Here is a 7,875-nt window from a genome sequence, read left to right as displayed (position 1 = left end):
TGGGCACCTGTGGAGTTTCACTTTTCCAGAAAAAACACAGAGAGAGGGGGATAGGAAGAAGAGGGAGAGGAGCATTGTACTAACAGCATCTCTCTAATTTCATAGGAGTATCTTCAGTATCTCTGCAAACACTGAACATTTATTGTGTTTCCAGTGTTGAACTCAGCCCTTTGCCCTTTTTTCTTCACTTGAATTTCAAGAACATAAAATATTAGGAAAGTAATGACCTGGAACCCTGAAAACTTTGTCTAGCTACCTCTAATTCCAGAATACTCATCTTTGAACTTTTATGTAATAGAGAAATATATTTCTATTTGTTAATATGGTGTTATTCAAATTTTCTTTCATATGTACCCATACTGAATCCTTGATGATAGAAGTGATGATACATGTAAATAAAGTAACCGTGACAGACAAGTTTTAGGTTGTAAATCTAATTATGACTCGTACAGGTTCTCTTCTGATGTAACAGAGGCTTTCAAATTTTATAGTTAAATTTTTAAAAATCCATACACATTCATCAATGACTAAAACAGTAACACAAATATTTTGAAGAGATGAAACTGAAGAGATAAGATTTAAGAAGCAGAAAGGTCTATAGAAATTTATTATAGTAATAGTAATAAAAATAGGAATGGTAGTTCTAACATTAAAATTTTTAAAGTATTTACAATTGAGTAATAACATTTAAATATTCACTAAAATGTAATAATGCAGTTGCAAAAGTATATTGGCTATGTTTGATTTGTGAATAATTTTCCATTTAAAAATTATATTGAGATATATTTCACATGCAACATTATATATGTTCAAAGCATATAGCATATTGATTTAATACATTTATATTGTACTTTGATTGTCATTGTAGCATTAGCCAGCACATCTGTTGTCACATAATTATTTCTTCTAGTGTTGGGAATGATTAAGATTAAGATTAAGATTCTAGTGCCTTATTAGTTTAATGTTTATAATACAGTTTTGTTGTCTGTAATCACTTTGTGTGTATTAGGATTTCAGGAATTCTTTGTCTACCAGTTGCAAATGATTTGTGAATGATTTTAGTGATGGATTAGGGAAGGGATGATTTGATCTAATGTTGTTTGTCACCCTTAGATGACTACTAATCAGTCCCCTTCTAAGTATGGCCCTGGTTGTCTACTAGATGTTTTAATATCTTGTGATTAATTTCTCTGGACAGAGAAGTATATAAAGTAAAACAAAAATTCCTGTCATTGAGATGGGATGAGATCCTGCAGGGATGTGAGACTGTGAGTCATATATGGGAGTGTCTGTTATTCCAGTACATAGCTTTTCTCTTTAAGCATTTCGAAGAGGAAGATAAAGCTCAAAGTATGTGGCCAAGAGTCCTTGACAGGAGAGACACCATTTAATTAATGAGATATGATGTATGGTTGATTGATTTTGGAGCATATTTGGTGTTTTTCACAAATGATCCATCTTAATTTAGGATATATTATCAATATATTCAGCAAATGTCACTGATGATGCTGACATGTTTTTCTATGAAAAGTCTAATTTTCCCCATAATTCATCATTTGTTTTTAGTTCAGACCCAGTTTTATGGATTTTCCCATAAATACTGATCTTGAAAGAAGTAGAGGAGAAGCACTGTTTTACTATTGTCCTTTGTTAATGTTAAATCCAAATACTGCTATATAGTAATAGTGCTTCGTTGAATCTGTCGCATAAAGTGTTAGGTAAGTTATTAAGTTTTGTTTTCTGCATAACCGTGGGCTTGCTTTTGGACCATTTTTTTCTGTTCTACAGGTCATTCCTTGCATCTGTATTCTACTAAGTTAATGTAGCATGATAATAATTCTCTTATCTCATATGACAAGGACCCCACTTGTTTATCTTCCTCTTAAATACACTGGTTCTTTTAGGGACTTGGATTTCCTGCATAAGTTATACAACCAGCTTCTTAAATTCCTCCCCCAAAGGTGATTTTTTAAAAGTTGAGAATTTTCATGAATTTGTAGGTCAATTTTTGAGGAAGTGGCACCTTTGTGATTTTAAATCTCATCCACAGATAAGATACATGTAGGTATTGATTTAGGTGTTCTTCAGTAGTTTTCAATAAAATGCAAACATTTGGTCTATAAAGTCCTTGTGGGTTTTTTTTTCCAGATTTATTTCTGAAAATAGATTTGTATTTTATTATTTATGTATTGTTTATATATTATATGTTTTATTTACATTTTAGCTGCTCAAGTTATATTTTTTAATCTGTTCCTAGTGTAGAGAAATATAATTATGTTTGTATTTTGTTTTTGTATTCAAAACTTGCTAATCTCTCTTACTAATACTAGCAACATATCTGTAAAATTTTAGGGAGCAACTATGAAGAGCGGAGGTTACAAAATGCATTCTGTGGACCAAATCTGGCCTCTGTTTTGTAAATAAATTTTTATTGATACATACTTATTTGTTTATGTATTATGTATGGCTCCCTCCATGATATAAATTTATTTTTTTAAGATTTTATTTATTTATTTGACAGACAGAGATCACATTAGGCAGAGAGGCAGGCATAGTGGGGTTTGGGGGGTGGGGAAGAGGCTCCCTGCTGAGCAGAGAGCCCGATGCGGGGTTTGATCCCAGGACCCTGAGATCCAAACCTGAGCCGAAGGCAGAGGCTTAATCCACTGAGTCACCCAGGCATCCCCATGATATAAATTTAAATAGCTATAGCACTGATCACACAGACAGCAAAATATTTACTGTCTTGTTCTTTACATAACATTTTTGCTAACCTGTGATGTAGAGTCATATCCTTCTTCTCCCAAAAGAGCCACAAAATTTTGGTTTTTTTCTTTATAATCTTTACACCTTTCAATTATTATTCATAATAATAAAATGGTAGTGTTTCTATTATGATATTGAGAAAAATATTCATAGTGTGTCACCTTGTCTTGTTCCTGCTCTATACAGAATTGCTTTGACCACTTTGCCGCCAACTATGATATACTATAACTACTTAAATCAGACTAAGTTCCATATTATTTCTAATTTGCTAGGAGTTTTATTATGAATGAATATTGAATTTTGACCAATGCCCTTCTACATATATTGACATGGTCATATGTTAATTATACTTTTAATGGTTTTATGTGGTGATTTACAGTAATCAATATTCTAATGTAAGTAAAAAATTGCATACCTGTCATAAAGTCAGTTTGGTCGTATTGTGTTACCTATTTTAGAAAAAAATAAAAAAAGTGGATTTAATTTTATAACGGAGATAGGAGTGTTCTCTAATTTTCATTTCCCATATTGTCCTTCAGTGGGTTTGCGGTCAAATTATAACAGTTGTATCAAATGTTTAAGATTAGAATCACTGCCTTTATGCATGTTTGTTAAAATTCACTTTTTAGGACGGGAGTTTTCTTTAGGATAAGATGTTTTAACTACATTTTCAGTAATTCTAGCGAATGTAGAACTACTCAGGTTTTCTATTACCTTTCTAAATTTATTTTATTATGGTAAGAAGACAATATGAAATCTGTTCTCTTGATAAATTTTTAAGTGTATAATGCAGTAATGATGAATATAGATACAATGTGCTATAGCACATCTCTAAAACTTACTCATTTTGCTGAACTGAAACTTCATGTCCATTAATTAGTAATTCTTCATTTACCCTTACCCTGAGCCTTTGACAAACAACATTCTACTTTTTGAGTCTTTGGCTATTTAAATTTGACTATTTTAAATACCCCATGTAAGTGGAATTATGCTGCATTTGCCATTCTGTGATCATTTGTTTATCTTTGGAGAAATGTCTATTCAAGTCCTTACCCCACTTTTTATAATTGGGTTTTTTATTATTTAGATGCTCAGATGATTGATTCTTCAGATTTTATCTTTAATAGGAATTATTTGAATAATTATTATAGTTGTAACAAAACAAAATTGTACTTTGTTTTTGTATTCAAATATTTGTATACATATGTATACAAATATTTATAAAAATAAAAATAATTACTTGAATTATTATTATAGTTGTACTCCACCATTTTAGCATATAATATTTGTATTATTTTTCAGTTCTTAATTTTCCTTGCTTTGCTGTCAATTTTGCTTTTTATATTTTGAGACCAAATCTTTAAATACATACAATTGTACTTCTCTAATTCTGGTGAATTAAAGTGTTCATCATTTTAAATTACCTTCTTTTATCTTTAGCAATGACTTTTTCCCTTGTATCTATTTTGTCTGATGTTAATGTAGTCATACTCTATTTTTCCATCAAGGCAATTTTCAGTTACTCTTTCTTAGTATATCTTTTTTCCATCTCTTTACAGTCAAACATTCTGTATCTTTATGTGATAGATAATGCTCTAAAATTTTAAATCTGACATTTTCTCCATTTCATTTTTTTGTATTTACCATTTGTTGTGCTTCTTTTCGGCCTACTTGCATATTTATTTTTCATCATTTTTGCCTTTGTTTGAATTGGTTGTGATTTCTTTTTTATTGATTTGTTCCCCCTCCCTTTACTAGTTTGGAAGTCATGAACTGTTTCTTTACCTCTAGTGTTTACACTACAGGAGCTTTGCAACATTAATGGTTCTTTATCAGATCTAATGCCATATGATTATTGGTACCTTAACTTTTTTTATGGAAAATACAAGGGACTTAGAAGATTTAATTATACTTAACCTCCCACTGACACGTGCTTTGGTTTTTGCAATTCATACATCTGAATGTATATATATTTACCATTGATTTTCTCATCTTTCCTTCTTGCTTCTTTAAGCTTTTCTCTGGTATCGTATTACCTTCAGCCTAAAGTACATATTCTAGAATTTTCTTAGCTCATGTCTGCTGATCTGAAATTCTTCTACTTTTTGTGACATTATTTGTCTCTATTCCTTAAAAGTATTTTGAGGATTACAGAATTATGATTTGACAGTTACTTTCTTTCAAGCCATTTACAATGCCATTCCATTATCTGTAGGATTCCAATATTATAGTTAAGAAGCCTGCTGTCATCTTTCACTCTTTTTAGATTCTCTTTTCTTTCTTCTTTTAAAAAATAACTTTCCCATGATGTGTGTAGAGAGATTATTTTTAAATTAAGCTTATTTGAATGTTGAATCTTTGAATTGGTGTATTTTATTTGTTTGGGGAATTCCTTAGGTATTATCTCTTCAAGCATTCTATTTGCTTCATTTCTTCTCTCATCTTCAATTAAAGAGATATTTGATAGTCCTATTTTATTCTCTGTTACCTATTCTTTCTTTTCTAAGTTTTAACCTTTAATTTCTTCATACTCATTTTGAATAGTTTCTGATCTATGTCTCAGTTTACCACTTTCCTATCCACTATGTTTAATAGAAGATTAAACTTGTCCAAGGAATTCTGTTCATTTTTCCCCCAATCTGTTATTTGTCTGTTTTCCAAATAGGGCAAATTATATTCTTATCTGTCCTCAAGTTTACTGAGTTTATCCTCCCTCATTTCTACTCCACTATTTAACCAATTAGTGAGTTTTTTATTAAAGTTATTGTGTTTTTCAGTTCTCTACTTCCAGTTTGGTTAATTTTAAAGAAATAACTACTTTACATTTTAGAATAGACTTAGATTTACAGAAAAATTGTGAAAATAGCACCACGAGATCCCATATGTTCCATAGCTAGTTTCCCCTTTTATTAATATCATATGTTAATATGGTACATTTTGAAAAATTCATAGACCAGTATAGCTTCATGCGCTATCCTGATAGACACCACCTACACCACCTAGCAGTTGACTCTCGGGACCCACTGAAATCACGAACTATGATAGAGTGTGTGTGTGTGTGTATGCGCGCACGCGCGCGCTTGTGTGCACATGCAGTTTTTCCATTGGTGTTTCAATGGAGTATAGATGATATTTCCAAAAAACTTACTCTGTATTAGACATTCTTTTCTCAGTTCTTTTGGTTGTTTTTGACAAGCTTTTCATGGAGGTTTCTTTTATCTATTCCTGTTGGCTCTTCTGTATCAGAGACCTCTGTAGTGCCCTGTACAGAATATATTGGAGTGGGGGGGGGGGTGGAAGGGGCAGTGAGGAAACAGTTATCTCAGGACATGAGGAACAACAGTGAGGTTCTGTTATTTTATAGTCTGTGTCTAGTAATTTCGGTATCTGAAGGCCTGGGTATGTTTTTGTTGTCTGTTATTTTTACAAGTTCTGAGTCATTGTGTCTTTCTTCTCATATGTCTTTGCCTTTTTCTTTAGTTTTGTATTGTTTTTTAGGTTTAAAAAATGTTTATTTAAGTATTTTGAATATTTGACTAGGATGATGCTGCCCAAGTAGTTATATAGAGAAGTGTCTTTTGACGTGAGACAGTGGATCTTATTTTGCCAAAATTTGATGATTTTACTAAGAAAAATATGCCTCACCAAATTTCTAAGCTGAAAACTACTGTTGCTCTATAGAAATAGAAAATACTGTAAAAAAAAAAAAAAGGAATCTTAACTTTATTCATAACCCACTGTATCCAGTGGATAAATTTGAACATCTGAGTGAGATCAAAGTTTCAAAGGATAGTTTGCGATATTTTTTATATTCTAATTAGTTTGAGAAAATTTTTGTAATAGATACTGTGAATTGGTGTTAAAAAATGTTATCTAATTTTTATTTGGTGAGGGTTTTAAAGAAAAGTATTTTATTATAACAGATTTCAAATGGCAAATCAATTTTCATTTTCTTGTGTAGAATATGAATTCAGGCTTTATTTTCTTGACCTCATATTTGAAAATATCCTTGGAAGCTTGAAAGAAATTTTTCTGTTTTGGATGGCATTTGTCAAAAGATCATCAAAAGAAACTTAGGGAACTCAAGTGTGCCTTATTTGTCAGACATAATTTTCAAAGTTTAATACTTCACACCATAAAATATATTATTTACCCCCAATAAATGCACATGGTTTTTGTTTGTTTATTTTACCCCTTATACCTCCTTTATGTTAGTAAGAAGTAACAAAACTGCTTTTTATGGCTTTTAAGACTTGGACCACAGCGGTATCAAGACTCATATTATTATCATGTGTGATGGATAATTAAAATAACTTGGCAATGTAAAAATGATGATTTCACTATATAATTTTTATTTGTATTTTGTCACAATATTTAATTAATTTTGAAATACTTTTAAATGGGATTGTGACTTTTTACATTTTTCAAAAGGAGGCACATGGATTAAAACTTAGAATTCTAATTTTTAAATTAGTAGATAGTATAAGGAAATTTAATACTTTTAAATTCTTATAGAAAAATAAAGAGTAAAAATTATGAAATGAAGTTTTTAAAGCAAGATATTATAAAATAGAAAGCAAAGAAAATCTCTAAGTTACATGGGGAGGGGATTATGATTAACAAAAAGGATGTAAAGTATTAAAGTATAAAAAACAATGGAGTTAATAAGTAAATCCAATAAGTGAATTTTTCAAGATCATAACAATTTTGATATTATATGGCCAGTTCTGTAGAGGAAACAAGAAAAAATATCTATGACATAAAATTGAAAATGTAGACATTACAATAAAGGAAGAAGTAAAATGAGTTACAGTGAAAAACTGTGTTTATCTGTATGCAAGTGAATTTTAAATCTCAACATAGTGATTAGTAACCAATATTACTAATTCATGATAGGGCAGTAGTTTGAATTGTTGGGATAAAATAAATCATGTATCAAAGTTGTAATAAAATATGTATTGTAGGAATTAAATTGTTAAAAGCAAAAAAACAAACCAACAAACAACTAAAAATCAAAGAAATATGAAAACTAGGTGAATAATTATTTGATCTTCATTTGAGAGCCTAAGAATACATATGACATTTAAAAAAACTCCAAAAATAAGTCCT

The 7,875-nt window shown here is 30.3% G+C and overlaps 1 long non-coding RNA gene across 3 annotated transcripts in view; it reads left to right on the top strand.

Annotated features, from left to right (window-relative positions):
- Window positions 1-528: 528 nt before the first annotated feature.
- The window catches only part of LOC309870794, a 122,492-nt gene continuing 115,145 nt past the window's right edge, over window positions 529-7,875 (top strand). For 2 of the 3 annotated variants that reach the window (XR_014314821.1, XR_014314822.1), the window contains exon 1: window positions 530-593. This is a non-coding gene — a long non-coding RNA (uncharacterized lncRNA). Of the gene's footprint in view, window positions 594-7,875 lie in introns of all 3 variants that reach the window. The other variant, XR_014314820.1, reaches the window with a different exon arrangement.

Source organism: Mustela nivalis (genome assembly GCF_964662115.1).
Source record: "Mustela nivalis genome assembly, chromosome: 8".
Classification (NCBI taxonomy): domain Eukaryota; kingdom Metazoa; phylum Chordata; class Mammalia; order Carnivora; family Mustelidae; genus Mustela; species Mustela nivalis.
The sequence above is the reverse complement of the archived record's forward strand: the minus strand, read 5'-3'. Positions and strand labels throughout refer to the sequence as shown.